The sequence below is a fragment of the Tasmannia lanceolata genome, unplaced genomic scaffold (genome assembly GCF_043159265.1).
Source record: "Tasmannia lanceolata isolate RefF3 unplaced genomic scaffold, GAP_Taslan_0.1 ptg000012l, whole genome shotgun sequence".
NCBI classification, from domain to species: Eukaryota; Viridiplantae; Streptophyta; class Magnoliopsida; order Canellales; family Winteraceae; genus Tasmannia; species Tasmannia lanceolata.
Window position 1 is genome coordinate 24,188,842 of NW_027518689.1, and position 23,478 is coordinate 24,212,319.

The 23,478-nt window shown below is 36.2% G+C and overlaps 1 long non-coding RNA gene across 1 annotated transcript; it reads right to left on the minus strand.

Moving 5' to 3' along the window:
• Window positions 1-19,037: 19,037 nt before the first annotated feature.
• LOC143887742 (uncharacterized) lies at window positions 19,038-22,707 on the minus strand. Its single transcript, XR_013254358.1, has 2 exons — window positions 21,192-22,707; window positions 19,038-19,400 (listed from the first exon to the last, which is right to left on the minus strand). It is a non-coding gene; the product is annotated as an uncharacterized LOC143887742 (long non-coding RNA).
• Window positions 22,708-23,478: the final 771 nt, after the last annotated feature.

Sequence of the window (23,478 nt, forward strand, 5' to 3'; positions counted from 1 at the left end):
AACAAGGTATTTGTCTCAGCTCATATAGGTCCCTTGGAATACCTATTCAGAAAGCATGCTGATTTGGAGCATCTCCTGAATTTTCAACATCGGTCTTTATATCTCCTCAGGGTAGTTTGTTTTTTGTTTTTAATAGTGGCATGCTTGTAATTATTTTTCCTTTCTTTTGCCTTTAGTGGTCTTTTTCATTGGTAGGAGTAGCTTGATTATTTTGTAGTTTAGTTGTCCTTTTTAGTCATGTTGGCTTAGTTAGGGCTATACTTGTGTTTTACATTGTGGAGCAGCCTATATAAACCCATTTCCCTCTTATTTGGTGATTGTTTTGAATTTGAATTGAAATTTGAAAAATGAATCTCAGATTTGAAAAATTGGAGAGAAATTTCTCCTTGCAGCGAGAAAGTTTTCTTGTGATTTTTTCACTGAATTGAAGCCTTGAAGTTGGAATTTTCAGCATCTTCTTCTAATCCAGCCCATCTTCCTTGTGAATCAAAGAAATTTTCATTTTTTTAAGATTTTGCATCCCCTTACAAGATCCTATAGCAATTTGGAGAAGATAATAATTAAAAAAAATTGAAGATCTGGTCGACACTTTCATCTTTGAACAATCGGAGATCCGATCCACAAGATTGTAGGTAAATCGCTTCTGCGGTCACTTGCATCAAGTGGTATCAGAGCTCAGATCGCTAAAATTTCTCAATTTCAGGTGATCTTGGAAGAAATAGCTTATGCAATTTGTGGAGAGCATCAAGCAAAATCAAAGAAGGTGTGCAGGATTGGTCATATTACTCGTTGTTGCTGTAAAAGTTGAGGAATTCTTCAAGATCTACTTCAGATAAATAATTTCATTATTTTTTTCATTTAAAATTCAGTCAGCTATCCGAGAATTTCTCATTAGATCTCAATTTAAAAAAATGCTTTGGATTCATACAATTTTGAAAATTGAGTTGATGCTCAGGGTTGAAAATGATCCATTTAGACGGACCCAACTAGTGTCAAGATTAAACTCAGTCAATTTGAGTCGGGTAGATCCTTTCACCTTCTTTATGAAAATTTTCTAAAGGATTCATTAGCTGACCCCAACTAGTTTGGGACAAAGGCTTAGTTGAGTTAAGCTGAGTTGAGTTGGTGCTCAGGGTTGATGATCGTTTGCATGTTACTAGAATTTCATTATTCTAATTGTTGAGACATGTCTATTTAAGAAAACTATACCTTGATGCAAATTAAGTTGATCATCCGAGCCAGGATTGAATTTTGCTGGATGGTAAGCTCTTGCTCAGTAAGGACCAACACGATTCATTGAGGTTGCTATGGCTGTCATCAAAATACAATTTTAGTTTGTCTTATGTCCTGAAGTTTCAAAATATGCCTGTGAAAAATAACGGTTTTTTATTAGCTCAAGATTGTCGATAAATTGCTTCCGCGGCCACTTGCATCAAGTGGTATTGGAGCTCAGATCGCTGAAATTTCTCAATTTCAAGTGATCTTGGAAGAAATATCTGATGCAATTTGTGGACAACATCAATCAAAATCAAAGAAAGTGTGCATGATCTGTCATATTACTCGTTCTTGCTGTAAAAGTTGAGGAATTCTTCAAGATCTACTTCAGATAAGTGATCTCATCGTTTCTTTTCATTAAAAATTCAGTGGAATTCTTCAAAATCTACTTCAAATAAGTAATCTCATCATTTCTTTTCATTAAAAATTATGTCAGTTATCTTAGTATTTCTCATCAGATCTCAGTATTGAAAAATGCTTTGGATTGTATTTTCGTTTCCGTGATCTAAGCACCGGAACCAGAATCCTGCTCAGATCCCCACCACATATGATTTTGAAAATTGAGTTGGTGCTCAGGGTTGAAGATCGTTTGCATGTTACTAGAATTCCATGCTTCTATTTGCTGAGACATGTCTATTTAGGAAAACTAAACCTTAATGCAAATTAAGTTGATCATCTGAGTGAGGACTGAATTTCGCTGGATGCTAAGCTCTTGCTCAGTAAGGACTGACAAGATTCATTGAGGAATCAAGGTTCATATCCAGGCAGTTGCTATGGCTGTCATCAAAATAAAATTTCAGTTTGTCTCATGGCCTGAAGTTTCGAAGTATGCTTGTGAAAAATAACAGGTTTTGATCAACTTAGGCTTCAGATGATCTGTGTTCGTATGAATCTGATCATGCTTCGTAATTAGGGGACCTGTTATTTGGTTACATTCTTGTGGAGAATTCCGCGATTTTGCAGGATTTTCCATCTTAACGATCGAAATCAGTACTGAAGTTGCATGTTGTTAACCTTTCTGAGCATAAAGATTATTAAAATTTTGAAGGAAATAAGCTCCCTGGTTGCCAGAGCTATCAGTATTTAGGTATTATTTTTGGGTACCTATCCATCTAGATTGGTCATGAAATTTTACCTATTATCTAAAAGAGAAGTAGCTATAGTGAAGGACATTTAAAGTTGAGAAAAATATAGATACAGCCCTTCTACTTTCTGACATTTTCAACGATAACTCTGACTTTCCAAAGTCATCAATGACACCCTGGCTTTTCACCGTCCATGAAGTAGACCTCCTAACTTTTCACCCTATAGTTCAAAAATTCATCAAAGATACTCCCTCACAATTTATTCATTCCCCATCCACCCCGTCACGTAATAAGCATTATTGAAAACTAAGGGGGTGCCGTTGATGACTTCGAAAAGTCAGGATTATCATTGACAACAGAAGGTTGAGGGGGTGAATCTGCATTTTTCCCTTTAAAGTTTGCCATTTCATATAAGTGCTGTTGAAAGATCAACTTTGCACAGAAGTGTCAATTTCTCTTCAGACTTGTGTGCAAAAATCCCGTGTGAATTGTCACTGTGGGTTACCTATTTGATGAAACTTCTGTGGGAGTTATCAAGATTCAAGTATCTTAATACCTCTACAAAAAATGAGACGTGTATCAGCTCTGTTGAACGAGTTTTAGACTCAGGAACTTGTTTTGTTCACTGTTGTTTGATTTGCATATTAGCCTTGCTAGGGCTACAACAGGTCGGGTTGGGTCTGGTTTTTCAAAACCCTAGCCCAACCCTGGATCCCATTATCTCAGCCCTGACCCTGAGTCAGGGCCGGAAAACCTCAACCCATTACCCGCCCTACACGGTATTGTGCTGGCCCTGGCCTGCCCTGATTGGCCCTGATTGAGCAGGGCCGGGCCGGGCCGGCCCTAATGCAAATACTTGTTAAGAGTGCCAAAAATAAAGCAACCACTTATCATATGGAACAAAATGATCAATAAACAAAGAAAGGGAACAAAATAAGACTATGAATTCAACAACATGACGGGCAACATAGACAATTAATAATAATAATCTAAAGAAACATCAATCCAAGATAATAGAAAACATTAGCAAAAGAAACATGCACAGATGGTTCAATTCTATAATAGAAAACTCAGGGTTGGGCCGGGTCGGGGTACCCGAGGCATTAACCCAAAACCCGCCCGACCTTAGTCAGGGTCTAAAAAAATGAACCCTGACCCGCCCTCTGGGTTAGAAAATCCAGCCCTGACCCTGTTCGGGCTCAGGGCGGGTCAGGGCTGACAGGGCCAAACTTGCACCCCTAAGCCTTACTGTGCAGAACTTTTACATATCTTTTCAACTCCAAATATTTCATAAAAATAGAGTATCACAAAATTAGATTTTAGCTTTTTCTAACTCTTTTGTTGACCGTCCAGATCATTTGAGAAAGACAGTTAACCTGAACCTTGGAGCATGTTGAATACTAATGCATGTTAATGATGCGATGGTATTTTTTACAAAGGAGATATCCCTTAGTAGATAAGAATTTGAAAGGAGAACAGAGTTGAATAGTGCCACTAATAGTGTCACTACTAGTTACGAACACACTTTCCTTCACTAAAATTGTGAAACAAGCCCTGGTGTGGTTGAATTCTTCTTGAGATTAAATATTCATGCTGGGCATTGAGGATGTGTCTGAGACTCAAGTACCTTAGGACTGGTGATTCTTTAAAAGGCCACTATTGCAAATATTTTTCCTGTAATGCTCTTGCAAAGACTGGTTTATGGACGTGAGATGTTATGTTGCAATGGTCTGAGACATTTTGGACCCCTTTTTCACCTTTAAATATTCACTACTCATGTGAATTTTGGTACCTGAAGGTCTTATAGAGATAAAAGGGGTTGGGTGGCTTGATTAAGTTTCATTTTACGAGAAATTGAGGGCGAGATTGACTTTTAAGCTTTAAGACATTAATTCTTTTAGTTGTAGCTTTAATTTGGAATGGTCCTGCACATACAACTTTCTGCTTATGATATTCTTTGTCACTAGTTCAGAGAGCACAAGCACCAGAACTCACACTATTCTGGTATGAAGTTACTTATTGAAATCGTGTAGGATTCTGGACAGAATTCTTACACAATGTGTCGTTTCTAATGAAGCATGTTCGCTACTTCAAGGTCAGGTCGAGTGCATTTACATTTAATTCACCACACCTGAAATATTGTTGAATTGGTCAAATTGTGCAAGAATTAAGGTTTCTGAGCCTAAGCAGCAACTAACAAGCACTTTACAAAATCCCTTAAAGTACCCAATAAATGTCATGAAATCCATTAATTACATAAAATATGCTAGAGGCGGTGGGAAGGAGAAGAGAGTCGGTTGAGTTGGTGCTTGAAGCATTGCTCTCAAGGCATCTAGTTTCGAATGCTTTGACAGGTGCCCCTAGCCCCTATTTAAGTAGATAAATATTAAAGGGTTTTTATAAGTTAATGGGCTCCAGCCCATAAGGCCCACTACACTTAGTCCATTATCGATTGGGCTTATAATAGAACATATCCAACAATCTCCTCCTACGTTCTACATATAGCACCATCCAATAGATAGATAGTGTGATGTTCAAACAAAATATTGAATCATCCACATCACTATATCATAAAAGATCTGTAATCCATCTGAAAACACGAATACTTTTATGATTAAACAAGAGTTTTAGATACAATCTAAACTCAACCAAAAGTAGTTTCACATATAAGTGAACCCCACTGATCTTAGATGAATTCATTCATGGGGTATGATTCTCATCGGGATCCAAAATAAAGTTCCACAAAAAAGTGAACTCTATACATACTAAAATGAAAGCATAGTCTGCATGACTTTAGAAGATTACACATCAAGTAAGTCATCCTCATCAAAGTCCAAATCAAGACAATCTCCTCCTTTCTCGTCAATCCCTGTAAATTACCAAATATGGATTCATGAAAATGAATCCAACCAATAGTGTAAACATGAAGGTATCTAGTTCTACCTGAAGAACTTAATATAATTCAAAAATGGCTGAAAAAGTATCAGTATCACTCTCACCATAAGCATCATTGTCAAGTTTCAATAAAGAACAAGACCTAAACAGCTTCTTTTGTAAATAACCATTCATTATTGTCAAGTTTCAATAAAGAACAAGACCAAACTAGTTTCTTTTGCAAAGAACCATTTCATGTTTCCATTTGACTGTTACAGTCATCTTATCCAAATTTGAGTTAAGCTGAAACATCTATGTATGGACCCTTCCCAAAAAGGAAAACCAAATTTGAGTTAAATTGTATCATCTATGTATGGAATGTACAATCTTTCCCAAAAAGGGCATGTCATCTATGTATGGAATGACACACAACAACCACAAACATTTAGGAAGACATATCAAGTGCCTATCTGGGCCATAAGAGGAAGATTCAAAAATTCAAACTAACATGGATAATGGAGATTAAGTCATTTATATATAGACTTTAATCCCATCTTCCTTACAGTTTTGAATATTCGATCTTTGTTCAATCCTTTTGTGAGAGCATTGGCCAAATTATCCTTTGATCTCACATCAATCAAAGTAATAATCCCATGTTCTATGAGATAATTCAGCATGGCATATTTCAGCGTAAGATGTTTCCTCTTACCATTAAAGAGTGAGTTCTTCACAATCGTAATTGTAGCTTGATTATCACAAAACACACTTAAGGAATTAATCCTTAACCTAAACAGTGGAATGTCCATAATCAGATTCTTTATCCATTCTGCTTCATCTCTTGTAGAATCTAGAGATAAAGTTCTGATTCATAGATGATAGAGCAATGCAAGTCTGTCTCTTTGACTTTCACGCAACAACAGCTCCACCCAGTCTAAACACATAACCATTGGTAGACTTACTGTCTCTTAATTCTGAGCCCCATGATGCATCAGAATATCCTTCCAGGACAGGAGGATGGCCACTATAACATATAACATAATCTTGAGTACCCTTAAGGTATCTAATCAACCTCATAAGGGCATCACAGTGCTCATGGCCAGGATTACTAGTGAAATGACTCAGCATGCCAACTGTAAAGGCTATGTCTGGCCTAGTGCAACTCATAGCATACATGAGACTACCAATCAATTTAGAATAATCTGACTGATTCACACTCTCTCCTTCATTAGAGATCAGCTTCTTTGTATAATCAAATGGTCCCAATCGGTTTGCACTCACTGCATCCCCATATAGAAAGTAGTTTTTCAATATAATGGGCTTAACTAAGGAAAATCTCTTGCCTGTCAAAACTTACTTTCATACCAAGAATGGTGTGAACAACACCCAGGTCTTTCATGTCGAATTCTTTACCCAATGTTAGTTTCACGTCACTCACTACAGAGAGATCGAAACCAAGAATCAACATGCCATCTAAATATAAGCAAATAATTGTTACGTTATTCGACACATGCATTTATCAAAGTAACTCGTCAGAAACCCAAAGCTCTTTACTACTTTGTCAAATTTCTGATGCCACAATTTAGGTGCTTGTTTAAGACCATACAAAGATTTGTTTAATTTACAAACTTTATTCTCAAAACCTTTCATGACAAATCCTTCAGGTTGATTCATGTAGATTTCTTCTGACAGTTCTCCATTGAGAAAAGCTGTCTTTACATCCATTTGATGTACAACAAAGTGCTCAATAAACACCGAAGCAAGAAGAATTTTTATCGTGGCCAAATGACAGACCGGTGAGTAGACATCAAAGTAGTCTATCACACTCACTTGAGTATAGCCCTTAGCTACTAAACGTGCTTTATACCAAGCTATTGATTTGCCAGGATTAAGTGTCTTCTTCAATATCCACCTACAGCCCACAATCTTAGCCCCTTTTGGCAAATCGACTAGCTGCCAAGTTAGATTTTGCAATAGAGAGTTCATTTCATCATCAATGGCTTCTGCCCACAACAAAGAGTCCCTAAACGTCATCGCTTTCTTATAGGATGATGGATCATTCCCTAAATGGTAGGTCACAAAGTCCTTACCAAAATTTTTGGGTACTCTAACTCTTGTAGAAACTCTTACAGGAATTGATTCAGAAATCAGATTGGGACTAGTGTTAGAAGTAACTAGTTCAGACTCAACCAGCAATTCTGTATTGCCTGGTATGGTCAAACCCTGATCTCTGAGAAATTTATTCTCAAAGAAAACTGCATCTTGAGATTCTATAACCATATTGGTTGATAGATCCAAAAACCAATCAGCAGCACTATCTTCTACACCACCTAGATAAACACAATTGTTTATCCTAGTTTCCACTTTTGGTCTCATAGAGTCTAGTATCCTAACATAAGTAATACAGCCCCAAGTCTTAAGAGTATCATATCTACAATGATGCTTATGCCATAACTCATAAGGAGTGGAGGAGCATTTTGAGTTTGGCACTCTATTCAGGATGTGATTTGCAGTCAAAGCTGCTTCTCGCCAATAACAACTAGGCATGCCAGCTGTCAATAACATAGAGTTTAACATTTCTGTTAACATCCTGTTCTTTCGTTCAGCTATGCCATTTGATTGAGGCGAGTAAGGAGCAGTAGTTATAAGGATTATGCCCTGAGAGGCACAGAATTCCTTAAACCCTTTCATTGTTTATTCTCCTCCTCTATCACTCCTAAATCTTTTAATTTTTAAGTTTAGTTGCAATTCAACTTGATTCTTGAAAACTTTAAACTTATCAAAAGCTTCATCTTTTGATTTTAGCAACTAAATATGACAATATCTTGACATATCGTCTATAAATGTGATCAAATACTTTCTACCACCTGTAGTAGTGAAACTTTTAAAGTTACAGAGGTCAAAATGTATCAACTCAAGAGTTGTATGCTCCTAGAAACCTGACAAAAAGGTTTTTTAGTGATTTTAGTTTGAGCACAAACCTCACATTTGTCAAACTTAATTGACACATCTAATGGTATATTATAAGTTTTAGCAAGTTGGACCAATTTTTATAGTTCACATGTCCCAATCGGTTGTGTAACAACTTAGGATCAGTAAGTGGTAAACTAACCTGACTAATAGTCTCATTTGCTAAACTCATTCTATACATACCATCGATTAAGAAAGCACAATCAAAATAATAAGAGTTAACAGTTAAAATTACTCTACCACCCAAAAAAGATGAACGCATGCCAACATTGTCAAGCAGACCAATGGAAATCAAATTTTTTTGAATAGTAGGAACTACTTTAACAGCTTTTAAAGTTAGTATTTTACCTGAAAAAAGGGCCAAGTTCGTAGTACCAGTGTGAGTGACCTCTACATCTGCTCCACTAGCCACTGTAACAAACTCCTTTACATTGGCAACATCAGTGAGAAGTTTCTTTGAGTTGCAAACATGACAAGTGGCGCCTGTATCTAACCACCACTCTGAAGAAGTACTGGCCTTATCTTTGCCCATCATAACAATAAAACTTTTAAGCTCAACCTTTTCTACCAACATAGTAGTTTTCTTCTGTGGTGTGTCAGATTTAACTTTCTTAGGTAGCCTACAATCTGCTGCAAAGTGACCTCATCTCCCACAGTTGTAGCACTTGCCCTTCTTTCTCTTAAAGACAGTCTTTTTGGCTCCAACTTAGGGATATTGTTGGAAAGTAATTCAAGCAGTGAATTACATTGTGGGGCCCACTGGAGTCCACCCAAGTTTGGTATTATTTTTAGTAGTTTTCTATTATAGTTAAGATAGCTATGAATAGGATGTACACTAGTCCATGTGCACAAGTCCTTCTTTTATCAGTTCTTATCTTTCTATATTTTATCTCTTTCTATATTTGTTCTCATCAGTAGAGAGTCAAAGTTTTTTTAGAAAGACTTTGTCAATTAAGAAACGTGTGAGCAACAATGCTCGTGAGATTTAGTAACGTAGGTTTTTTTGTTATGGTGTCTCTTATATAAAGCAACTCTCTTTATGTTATTTGTGTGGGTTTTGAGTGAGATGAAAAAATTAAAAAAAAAAGTTACGTCTTCCTCTTCTATACTTTGGTATTTTCTTCTCTCCTTATATATCTTATTTTTTAAGTTTTTAAATTCAACAGAGTGGTATCAGAGCAGAAGTTCTTGGGATTTTCATAGAGCAACAAAGCCAGGGCGAATTCAAGAAAACACCGGCAAGGGTTCCGTAAGTTCGCAACATGGCAGGTAACACTAATTCTTCAAATTTTCAACAAAGTGTTCCTTTATTTAAAGGTGATAATTTTTAATTTTGATCAATTAAGATGAAGACGTTATTTATGTCTTATGAATTATGGGAATTGGTGGAGAATGGGTATGACAATTTTGCAGAACATGTACAATTGACCGCGGCACAGTGTAACGAATTAAAGGAGAGTAAAAAGAAAGATGCAAGGGCTCTTTTCCTCATCCAACAAGCCATGGATGGACCAATATTTCCAAGGATCATGGCTGCAACTACATCAAAAGAAGCATGAGATTTGCTTCAAGAGGAATATCAAGGCACTTCGAAGATAATCTCTGTTAAGTTACAAACCCTTCGTCGTGATTTTGAGAATTTGATTATGAAAAATACTGAATCAATTCAAGTTTTTTTTCTCTAGAATGAGTTCTATTATAAATCAAATAAGATCTTACGGAGAAAAATGAGATGATAAAAAATTTGTTGAAAAGGTGTTAAGGAATCTTCTGAATAAATTTGATCATGTAGTTGCTGCCACAGAAGAGTCTAAAGATATATCTAAATACTCTATGAATGAATTAATGGGTTCTTTGCAAGCACATGAGCAGAGATTGAACAGGACTGCAGAAAATCCACTGGAACAACCGTATCACTCGAAAGTGGGTTTAAAGAAAAAAATCAGAGAACATAAATAAAGGTTTCCGAGGAGAAAGAGGCCGTGGATGTGGTGGATTCCGCGGTAGAAGAAGAGGTAGAGGCCAATTCGGTGGTTATCAAAGAAATCAAAGTGGAGGTAACCATGAATCTACTTCTTTATTTTATTCCATTTGTAAAAAATCAAATCATACTGAGAAGGATTGCTGGTATAAGGATGGTGGAAATCAAAATAGAAATTTACCATAATTTTTTTATTGCAAAAAATATGGTCATATTGAAAATAATTGTCATCAAAAGGCTAGGGAACATGCAAACTATCATGAAGAGAAAAGTGATGAAAAAGTTGACAAATAAGATAACGTGTTTGTATCATGTCTTACTGCTAATGTTGATTTGAATGATGAAATATGATATTTAGATAGTGGTTGTAGTAGCCATATGACCGGGAACAATGATTATTTTCTAGAAATAGATGAAACTGTTAAACCACGAGTAAGGATGGGTGATAACAATCATGTTAATGCCCATGGAATTGGTCCCATCGTAGTTTCTACAATGGTCAGCAAGAAACAAATTCAAGATGTTATGTATGTTCCTAAGTTGGCTCAAAACTTGTTAAGTTTTGGTCAATTAATAAAAAAGGGGTACCGTGCTATCTTTGATGAAGGAGAATGTAAACTTTATGATAAGAAAAGTATGAAACTATTTCTCTCCATAAGATGACAGAAAATAAGATGTTTCCACTAGTGTTTTCAAAACTTGTAGTCAATGCTTTTACTGCATCTAATGATAACTCTATGTTATGGTATAGAAGATATGGACATTTGAATTCTAGTGGATTATCTTTATTGTAAAAATTGAATATGAATGTTGGTATTCCTTCTTTGAGATATGAAGAAAAAGTCTGTGAAGCTTGTGTTTTGGGAAAACACCACCGTAAGTAATTTCTAAGTCGTAAGTCATGGATGGCATATAAGCCGTTGATGCTTATGCATGCCGATATTTGTGGCCCTATGCAAACTTATCTTTGAGTGAGAATAAATATTTCATCTTATTTAATTGATGATTACACAAGAATGACATGGGTTTATTTTTTGAACAAAAAATGAGGCTTTCTCTATCTTCAAATAGTTCAAGGCTCTTGTTGAAAAATAAAGTGGTCATTCTATTGTTACTCTTCGTACCGACCGTGGTGGTGAATTTATTTCCAAAGAATTTTAGGATTTCTACCATGAAAGTGGAATCAAAAGACAGTTAACAGCAAGTTACACCCCACAACAGAATCAGAGCAAAAAAATAAAACCTTTGTTGAAGCTGCAAAGAGCATGCTAAAGGACAAAGGTTTGCCTAATGATTATTGGCCTGAAGCAGTAGCCACGGCGGTATACCTATGCAATCCTGCTCCTAGAAAAGCAGTTCAGGACAAAACTTCATATGAGGCTTGGAGTGGAAGAAAACCCAATGTGAGTCATTTTAAAATTTGGTTCTATAGCCTATGCTTTTGCTCCATCTAAAAAAAGACAAAAATTAAACAATAAAAATAGAAAGTGTATTTTTATTGGCTATAGTGTGGAGACAAAAGGGTACCGGACTTATGATCCTATTTCAAAAATAATAATCATAAGTCGTGATGTTATTTTTAATGAAAAAGAAGCTTGGAATTGGAAAAATGATGTGGATGCCCCCTTATGTGTTCTAAATGAAAACACATCAAGTGAAACTTATTCTCTTAATATTTTTTTACCAAATCCTGATGAGTCACCAAGTTCACCTGGTGATTCCACTCCCTTAAGAATGAGAATTTGCTTGTTTTGCAATGGAGCCTTCTAGTTTTGTTGATGCAGTGAAAAAGAAAGAATGGTGTGATGCAATGAAGGAAGAGATTGATGCAATTACAAAGAATAACGCTTGGACATTGGTGGATTTGCCTCCAAATAAAGAAGCAATTGGACTTAAGTGGATCTACAAATCCAAATTCAATGCCGATGGTTCTCTCCAAAGGCATAAAGCTCGGTTAGTTGCAAAAGGTTATGCCAAAAAATCAGGTATTGATTACTTTGAAACATTTGCACCTGTTGGTACAATAGATACTATTAGAACTGTTTTGGCTTTAGCAGCTCAAAAGAATTAGTAAGTTTTTCAGCTTGATGTGAAATCGGCTTTTCTAAATGAAGAACTTGAGGATGAAGTGTATATGGATCAACATCAAGGTTTTGAAATCAAAGGCATGGAGCATAAAGTGTACAAATTGAAGAAGGCACTCTATGGGCTTAAACAAGCGCTTAGAGTATGGTATAGTAAAATTGACAGGTATTTGTTGAAAGCTCATTTCAAAAGAGTGCCAGGGAACCAACTCTTTATGTTAAAATTCATGGGGATGATATCTTAGTTGTTTGTTTATATATGGATGATATGATATACACTGGAATTCTCTTGAAATGATTAAGGAATTTAAAAAAAGCATGTTGAAAATTTTTGAAATGTTAGATTTGGGTCTATTGCATTATTTCCTTGGAATTGAAGTAATTCAAGGATCTAATAGGATTTTCATATGTCAGAAAAAAAGTACGCTTTGGATTTATTGAAAAATTTTGGAATGGCAAATTGTGCACCTGCTAAAACACCCATGAATACTAATGAGAAACTTACTTTGCATGATGGAGTAGAAAAGGCAGATGAGAAGAATTTTAGAAGCATTGTTGGTGGTTTGATTTATCTAACTCATACAAGGTCGGATATTATGTTTGCAGTTAGCAGTATTTCCAGGTTTATGCAAAGTCCAAGCAAGCATCATTTTGGGGCAGCAAAGAGAATTATGAGATACATCCAAGGCACAATCAATTTTGGTATTGTGTACTCAAAAGTCACTAACTCTAAATTGGTTTGTTTCTCTGATAGTGATTGGGCAGGTTTTATTGATGATCGTAAAAGCACTACAGGCTATTGTTTTAGCCTTGGATCGAGTGTCATAGCTTGGGCATCCAAGAAGCTACCCAGTACAACACTTTCAAGCACATAAGCCGAGTATATTGCTGCTACAACTACTACTTGTCAAGCAATTTGGCTATGAAGGATTTTGCGACATTTGAAGGAGAAACAAAACGGGCCTATGTGGATGTTTTGTGACAACAAATCCACAATTGCGTTAACAAATAATCCAGTTCATCAAGGAAGGACGAAGCACATTGAGATTCGTCACCATTTCATTCGAGAAATTACAGCCAGAGGATAAGTTGATTTAAGGCATTGCGACACTAAAGATCAAGTGGCGGATATTTTCACCAAAGCATTGCCAGAAGAGAAGTTCAAAAAATTTTGTCATATGATGGGAGGACAATCATTCACCTAGTTTGAATTAAGAGGGCGTGTTGGAAAGTAATTCAAGCGGTGAATTACATTGTGGGGCCCACCGGAGTCCACCCAAGTTTGGTCTTATTTTTAGTAGTTTTCTATTATAGTTAAGATGGCTATGAATATGATGTACACAAGTCCTTTTATCAGTTCTTATCTTTCTATATTTTATCTCTTTCTATATTTGTTCTCATCAGTAGAGGGTCAAAGTTTTTTTGGAAAGACTTTGTCAATTAAGAAAGGTGTGAGCAACAGTGCTCATGAGATTTAGTAACGTAAGTTTTTTTTTTTTTGTTATGGTGTTGCTTATATAAAGCAACTCTCTTTATGTTATTTGTGTGGGTTTTGAGTGAGATGAAAAAATAAAATAAAAAAGTTCTTTGTCTTCCTCTTCTATACTTTGATATTTTCTTCTCTCTCCTTGTATATCTTATTTTTTAAGTTCTTAAATTCTACAGATATTACTCTTAGGTGACTTGGATTTCTTGGGAAATTTCTTGGGAAATATCACCGTGTTAGCAGCTGACTGTTGCTGTCTAATCATCTCCAAGTTATTCCTAGCTCTATTCTCATATTCGATTCGAATGAATCGTTTGAGATCATCCAGTCCCACTTGCACTTTCTTTCTATACATTTCTGTTTTGAAAGAGTGCCTTACAGATGGTAACTTATATATGATTGCACCCAGAAGAAACGGATCACACACTACTATTTTCTCATTGGTTAATTTAGATCTCAAATTCTCTAAATCAGTTACTTGAGGAGTGATTTTCATGTCCTCCTGGAAATTGAAATCCATGAATTTGTCCCCAAGGTGAGTCTTGGACAATTCCTCCTCCTTTCTAAATTGAGCATTTCAATTATCCCAATTTTCTTTAGCAGTTTCAAATTTGCTATAGGTTTCTGCAAGACGATCTGACAGACAGTTTAACAAATAGTCTTTGCAGAAATCTTCATCTCGAATCCATTGAGATTCCTCAACACTTTCAAATTAATCAACAAAGGTACTCAAGACGGTGTAGAAAACATTCACGTATTTTAGACCGAATTGAGTCTTTCGCTTCCAGGAATTAAACTCAGATCCTCCAAACAATTGAAGTTTGACCATCTCAAAGGGAACTGCAGTCTTTTTCATTTTAATATTTACCAAAATAAATTGGAAAGAGTGCACCTGATTGGCGAATCGCAAGAACCCAATCCGAGAGCCAAAGCCGAGAATCGAATCGAACCTCAAAGAACGATTGCGAAACAATTACCAAAGTAATTAGCCCCAAAGGAATTCGGCTCCAAATGACTTGATGTCGATACCCAAGAACCACCAATATTCAACGTTGTAATGAAACCCACGGCCAAAAATCTGATTTCTAGTGGAGTGAAAATCACGCCCAAAAAACCGAATTCGAGGGAGTGTACTGACCACAAGAATCAGCCACAAGAGGGTTTGGCCAACAAAATCAAAATTCCAAACCCAAAACAAATATCTATGAGAGTATGAACCCACGCCCAAAACAGTAGTTTTCAAGGAAGCAGTCCCATGGCCAAGTTGGTTCTTTGGGTAGAAGAAAAACCCACGAGAAAAACCAGTTTCGAGAGAGTGAAACCCAAAACCAAAATAGAGAGAGAAGTTGCCGAAGCAAGAAGCTATTGCTTCAAGAATGTTAGAGGCGGTGGGAAGGAGAAGAAAGTCGGTTGAGTTGGTGCTTGAAACATTGCTCTCAAGGCATCTAGTTTGGAATGCTTTGACAGCTGCCCCCAGCCCCTATTTAAGTAGATAAATATTAAAGGGTGTTTATAAGTTAATGGGCTCCAGCCCATAAGGCTCACTACACTTAGTCCATTATCTATTGGGCTTATATTAGAATATATCCAAGAACATATCCAACAAAATATATTGCTTGGATTTTAGGGCATCTACAGTAATAGCCTAATAGCCTTCTCAACCTCCAGCTCCTCCACCCGCTCCTTCTATGGAATGGAAAAAGGGGGAAATTAGAACGGTGTTAAATTCACTCCCCCCATCGCGACTGTACACAGCACCCCTAGTTGAACTGGTCTCTCTCTCTCTCTCTCTCTCTCTCTCTGAACATGAATCCTTTGTGGGGCCCAAAAATGAATGGTTTAGATCTTTGAAGGTGGACACCATAAAATATGTATTTTTTTCAAGAAAAAATCAATCGAGCTCACTTTGTTGGAAGATCCAAACCGCAATTGTTGCAAACCAACGTACATAAGCATTGCCCCAAAAATCATCTCCCTAAGATTATGCTAACTCTTCGAACTGTACAGATTTTTTTTGTGTGTCATCATACTAGATTGGAGGGTTAGGATCATCCAATTGACATGATTTTTAGGGCACAACCTATTTACGTTAAGGCTCAAGAAATGAACGATTTAGATCTTCCAACAAAGTGGCCTAATGAATTTTTTAAAGAATATCCGTTATATGATCTATGTAGTGCCATATAATAGGTGGTCCATTTGTAGGTGAGCCTATATTTTGTAAAATACAATGAATCCCACCTTGTTGAAGACCCAAATTAACCATTCAATTGTTAGGCCCCAATGTGTCTAGATTGTTCCCCAAAATTCATCTCCATTGGATGATCCTAACCCTCTAATTTGTAGATACCCTATAATATATATAGAAATCTCTACGATCGTAGTGTTACGTTCATCACATGGAGATAATTTTTGGAAAAGAAGCCTATTTACATTGGGGATCTTCAAATGAACGGTTTGGATATTGGAATAACGTGGGCCACAATGAATTTTCTAAGAAATATTTGTTATATGGTGTCTATACGTAGGTGTTAGAAGGCTTTTCACTCCTGGGCAAAATCGCTATGCGTAGTGGAACTAGAAATCGCATTGAACAAAATTTTCATTTTGATTTTTCCCTTTAGCCCAAGAACCTAGGGTCTAAATGATCTGATGGTGAGGTAATTAAAAACATAAAACATAAAAATTACCTTACTTACAGCTGTAGCGAAACCGTTTGCATGACCTACTCCTCGAACGGCCATGATTGTTCCAAATACCGAGGCACCGCAAGTCGACCAATGGATTCCTTTGTTTTGCACAAAGGTAAGGAGAATAACTTTTATTCTCTGATGTGCAATGATCTATATCAGTACCTTGGATGGGAATTCGAAATTCCAATGATGGAGCTTTTGGTTTTCTCAAAAACTAGAACTAAAATTGAGAAACTAGAAGAGGAGAAAGAGAGAAATAATATGGACATTTTTTTAGAAGTGTTGGGCGTGAATTCCAGCACCAAGAGTGCTGTTGGGAACGTCCCATTATGCTTTTATAGAGCGTGGTTTCTTGATATCCAAGTCTCCTAAGTTTTCTCTCACAATCTTAGTGAAATTAGAAAACCAACTCTCTTATCTTTTCAAAATAGATTTCTTGATATCCAAGTCTCCTAAGTTTTCTCTCACAATCTTAGTGAAATTAGAAAACCAACTCTCTTATCTTTTCAAAATAGAAACAAAGACTAAACAGAGATATTTTAAAAACCTTGTTACACATTTTCCCTTTGTTAGGGTGGGGGTGTTTCCAATTTGCAAAAGAAGATTGCTTTTTATTTAGTTTAAAACAATTCCTAAAATCTCTCTTTTATTCTCTCTTTCTACAATTCAATATTCTCTTTCCCTTTTTTTCTCCAAAAGTTATGGGCAATATTTTATTTTATTTAAATGGGTCATCGAGTTGAGTGGGATCGTTGCAGGATTCAACGGTCGATCCTGCATAAGCCAATGATATGCCCTACTGTGATCTTGCTCCGTAATCAAAACTACAATCACATTGGATCAGTTGCCTCCATCGAGAAGTAATCCTGAAGATAATCGTCAAATCATCATACCCCTAATCACATCTAATATGTGCAAGTCCCTTCTCCTTTCCACCTTCACTGAGTTGGGTCCTACGAGAGGTGGACATACACTACCCCCTGGGCCCACTCATGGTATACCTTTTAGTCAAGCAGTTTGGGCCAGCAAATGCATTTGCAAAATCATTTAAAAATAATATTTTATAAAACATTTGATAAACCTTTTATCAAATCCACCTGGCCAAGTAATTTTACAGCCTACTTCTCTTAGCAAAATTGTAGGTGATTTCCCGACAATTGGAGGTGGAGAATTCTATGCTGGGTGTCCCTATTAGCCTCATAGTTTTCTCCACCACTCCAATACTACCCTTAGGTGATCTATAAAAGAACCACTATTTAATAAACTAAGAATGAAAGACGGGCCCACAAACCAATACAATCCCTCAGGTCAAAGGACGAGTAAAGGATCTTGTCCAGTCGAATAACCTTATTATCTCTTGTCCACAGGCTATTTCAGTGTAATCTTATTCAGTGCGCAATCCCATTACTGCACACAATCTTCTTGCTTAGGGTCCACTATTAGCAAAAGAAACCCAAATCGTGGAAGGTAGATTCAATGCCAAGATCAATAGAAGGTTTTCTTCTTAAAAACTTCATGGTTCATGGTACTGTCATTCCTCTATTAGATGAAACCCTATATCTTCGAAGTCAGATTCAAGTGAAAGCAAAACCCAGCACGTTTTGTTACCTTTTATGTGACAAAACAATAAGCACATCTCATATTTTCAATTATTTAATACCCATAAATGTCATAAAATGAAACCTTTTATCGATATATTAACAAAGTACACTGTTTTTTAGCCCCTTGAATTTTATAATAAAAATCCGTTATATGGTGTCTGTGCGTAGGTGCACGTATTTTTTTTTTTTTAAATAGACTGGGTCCCACCATTTTCAAAGATCTAAACTGTTAAATTGTTAGGCCCCAATTTAAATACATCGTCCCATGAAAATGATCTCTATTGGATGATCCTAACTCTTCGATCCACATAGATTTCTATATGGTATAGTTTACCTACAAATTAGAGGGTTAGGATCATCATTTAGCTAATCCAAAATTCATATGATATGATACCTGCAGAAGAGAGTCCATCTGGGCAAGATGGTAAGTCGGATGTTAGGAAGCTAATCCAAGATCCACCATAGATATTTGACTATATTTTTAAGTAATCCTTTAGCCAGCAAAACTTTCTTGTTGGCATTAGTCTTGCCCTGCCCCATTATTCTGAAAATACTCCACCCTAAAAAGGGTATTTTAGTCATCCAATTAGGAAGAATCTCTCAGACTCTTGACTCCACTTCAGGACCCCATTTTCTTCAAAGTGCCCACGTCACCACATCACGAGTCTCTGTAGCTTTACAACACTTGAGAAGCTCCAAGATAAACATTACTATTTCGAGGGAATGGTCAATCAAGACGGCACAGTGGTTGCAGTTCATGGGAAGGACCTTTATTGGCATTAAAACAAACTCTAGAATATGGCACATGACTCTTCATCTTTCCTTCGTAAGAAGGACAGAGCAAGAGCCACTAAAATGGGTAACGGAATCAAACTAGTGACGTTTTTTGTTACGTGGGTACTCACACAAGTCAAATACTTTAGCCTAGTGGAGCCTCCAACCAAAATTGGCGGTGCAGAAATTCAACAATAGAGAAGCAGGAGAGCCCATGAGCAATGTACCAGGTTTAATTTCAAGCAATAGAGAAAGAGTCAAAGCTTGAGAAAAGTAGGCAAGCGTTAGGCATTGTTTTGACTCAGGAATATATTCTCCACATGTGATCGAATGTTAGAAACTAGAAACTCCACTTGTTCACAATTCTAAAAGGAATAGAAAAAAAGAAAGAAAAAGTAGAAACTATAATGACAAACTGAAGAGAGAGAAAGAGAGAGTTTGAAAATTGCCTAGATGGGTCTCTTTTGGTGCAGATATTGAAAAGATTCATATGTTGCCTGCCAAAATCAGAGCCAATTAATAATCTATTCTTGACAACAGGCCTCAGCAATGAAAACTTCATCTCTTTTCAATGATTTTCCTACACAGAAAAACAAATAAGAAATGGTAAAACTTTAAAACAAAATATCCTCGTATCAGCACAAAATCCATAAAATTTCATACTTGCACCAGTTACTTGTGACGTTTTGTAGTTAAGCTTATTCAGTACTTGTATATTTTATTTGGTTCGTGTCTGCTTTTAGATTTCTTTGAAATTTTGTAATGGCTTAATGAAAAGAGCAAGAATCTAAAAAAATCATACTGGGTTTTGCATATTTCAATTAAGAGACTTCTCATGGTTTTGTAAATTAAACGCATAGATACACACAAACACGCACACAATTTTTTTTTTAAAATTTTCCGCACACATAGTCAATCCCTTTAATTACAGATCACGAGAAATACAAGTGGATTTTGATGCAGGGACTGTCCGCAACAACACAAGATGGGGATCACACAAGCAACGACTAAATTATCTCATGGGGGTTCGAAAATCCATACCACGATTTTGGGGAAAAACTCCGATATGACACATTAGTCCTTCAACCATATGAATTAACGAGCCAAATCTCTCTTTACAATGGATATTCCAAAGATTTATTTTATTCAAATCTATCTTTTTTCTTCCTCGTATCATGAAGTTATATAGATGGCCAAAACCTAAAAATAGAAACCCTACATGCTAATTTATTAGCTAAGCAATTCATCTCAAGCTTCCATTTAAAGTAACCCAAATAGAAGTTAGAAATATGACTAAAATAATCCTAAAATAGAAATCCCGTAGTAATAGATATGTAGCAAGTCAATAAATGTCCATAACTTCATCAAATCACATCCAAATCAATTAATCTTGGCCTCATTAGATAGGTACTCTTTCGTTCAAAGCCTGCTTTAGGATTTTATCAAAACTATATTCAGTTACTTTATCTTTAAACACTCAAAAAGCCTTTCAAAGGATACCAAAATTCATCCAAAGAATATGATTTGATCCCCAACAAATATGTTACAAATAACATGACAAAAATAGAAGTTGAATGACCTATCCCACATCACACATTCTGCATCAGCTTTGGCTACCTATTTTCCATAGAAAGCCTTTGTCCTCAAAGAATTAATTAACCACCAAGCTTTCATCTTTCAAAAGCAAAAGGGAGCAAATAGATAGGAATTCCCGTTAATTCTAAATCCACCAAATCTCAACTTTGTAGTAGCATCTTCTATAATGTAAGCCTTTTTGTCCCTGAATTTTATGATGGCTCTACCAAAGAGAACTAGAAGGTTAACTAAGATTTATCAATAATTTTTTGCTCTGGGTTTTTGTTTTTGTCCGTGTGACTAATGAGTAACTTCAAAACTTTACTAATAGGGCATTCCCCCCCCCCCTCCCCCCTCCCCCCTATTAGCCCTTATTAGTATAGATTGTCAGGCAGAATGGCTTTTCAACAGCAGCAAGCCTTAGGTGAAAGGGGGCTTCAAAGCCCTATTACTAAGGCGCACATTAATGCCTCCATTTTGAAGCAAAAAAAACACAATCTCCTTTCGAAAAGAGGATCCTTGAATCTACGGGAAAAAAAGCTTCACTTGTTACTGTAAAAGAAAATGAAGTTTAAAGTAGAATAGAGTATGCAAGGATAATGTCCCTCGCATTGGATTGAAACAAACAACCAAATTCAAATCTTTTAAAACTAAATCTCAAATCCTTTTAAAACTAAACTTCAAATCCTATTAAATTAAAGCCTCACCTCCTAAATGTTTTCTAGCCCAAACTACCCAACTGCCAAAAGAAACAAATCACATAAATAAAACCCTGTCGAAGATACAAGTACAATACCTAAATCAAAACCAACATGTTCTACATCATTTGTCGAGATTGTATGTACTTCTATTGGAGGATGCTTTGTATATATCCTTTGAGGTCACTGGTTTGATCCCAGCATAGGGGCGGCCCAGTGCACGAGGCTCCCTCCATTGTGGGGTCTGGGGAGTGCTAGATATACATGCTAGATGTACGCAGCCTTACCCTGCTTTGATCTCAGCATACCTGCCAGGAAAAAAAAAAAAAAAAAAACAGTGGAATAATTTCAAGATATTTAAACTGCAAATCTTCTTAGGGTTTTGAAAAGTATGACAGATGAGTTTCTCAAAGACTAAACGACACACAAAGTACAAAAATGAGAGAAATGGTTCAGATCCAACCACAAAACGAAATGCATTTAGGATAGCAACATATAATCATACGGACTGGGAGAAACTAATGACAAGACATATGTTTAAAACTGGAAATAATGGGGGAAAAAATTCAAGAAAAAGGTAATATAGGGATACACCCATATGTCATGTCAACTAACAGAAAAGAATGAGATAAAACATTAGATTAAAAGAGAGAACAAGAAGAATTGGCAGTGAATGTTAGGACAAAAATTCAGACATTCTTTGATTTTCTTCATGTTGAAAATTAAGCAGATTATTTCCTATTTCAGGATGAAAGATTTATGAAAATGAACAAAATAACCACACAACTAGCATAGACATGTTATGAAAGAACGAGAAAAGAAAAGAAAGAAAGAAAAAAAAAATCCTTGAACTAGAAAGTGTGAGGCTAAAACAAAGGCTCAGCCCCCGAGACCGAAAGATCTAGGAGAAGCCCAGCACGTTTATACTTTGATTTTTCAATCCGACCCCTACCTATGTCCTACCTAAGTCCTACCCACCAGAATATATAGAATTTCTGCATAATCTAAAAAGATCCTTCCAAATCAACACCACTGTTTAAGTTTATAACTTTCTGCAAAAGGAAAAAGGGTAATCATGGGTACCTTAAGTGCTGATATCAATTGAAATTTGAAACTAACAAATCGTTCTATTTCTTCATGTATGGTTTTCTAGGGTTTCTGAAAACACTAATAAGCAAGTATATGTAAATATATACATAGATATATACATATATATGTGTGTGTGTTGAGAGAGAGAAGGTGAGGTAACTGGTAGGAATTAGGGTTTATTATGCTACCATCAACGGGTGAAACTCCGGCATGATCTGATTTTTCCTTGAAAGATTTGTGGGGAAGAAATAAATCAGATCATGCTGGCAGCTTCAACAGATGATGGTGCACCACAAGGGAAGACAAACTCTCTTTGGCCGTCTTCTTTTACTTGTTCCTCATCCCCATCCTCTTCTTTGGACTAGGGGTGGGGAAGACTGGAATAAATAGATGGTTGAAGGAGGGAATGAATCACACTTATCTCATATATTTGTCTTTATTTATCAGTTTATTACTTATCATCATGTATATGAAAGGTCTTTCTATTTTGAAATAAAAAGGTGTGGTCCCAACGGGAATTGAATATTGTCATACCCACGCCACCACCATGCAGGTTAGAAAGTGTTTCTAAATTTACTAAGGGCTTTTAATAACTTTAGGATGCATCTCTCTCTCACACACAAATAATCCAAAATGCACGTAAAACCAAAGGAATGTAAGGGGGACCATCTTACATGACCTCTTATGTATTGCATAAGGTTCAGAGATCCACAGAGGCCAAAAGAAATAAAGCATCTTAACCTAACAAAAATCATGTGACCCTCTTTCTTTGTCTCATTCTTCTTAGGGAAATGATATCTGCACCAAGTGCTTCAATAAACATGTGCTCCACTTGTTTGTCGTGTAGTATTTAAAGGGTTTAAAGAGCTTTTTGAGAACCATAATATCCTCTGAAATCCCTTTAAATACTACACAACAAACAAGTGGAGCGCTTGTTTATCGAAACACCTTGGCGCAGATATCATTTCCCTCTTCTTATATGATGTGCATTTACTTCATTTCATAAAGGCCCCTTTCTTACTTTAGAGATAACCCTATCTTTAAACATGTATTTCCATTATTCCAATGCTTGTTGCTCAGGTATCTGTTTATTGCACATGTACAAATAAAGTATTTATTTAAAGCGTTATCATCTATTACGTAACTTTTAAAGACTAGCTTATACCAAGGCCAATATCTTATAGAGTCAATTAAGAAAATGCTGCTTAATAATAGATCTTGCTTTGATATCAAATGTTTCTCCTAAATTGGATTATCTTCTACATAAGGTTGTATAGTCACTTCACAGCATAGCTA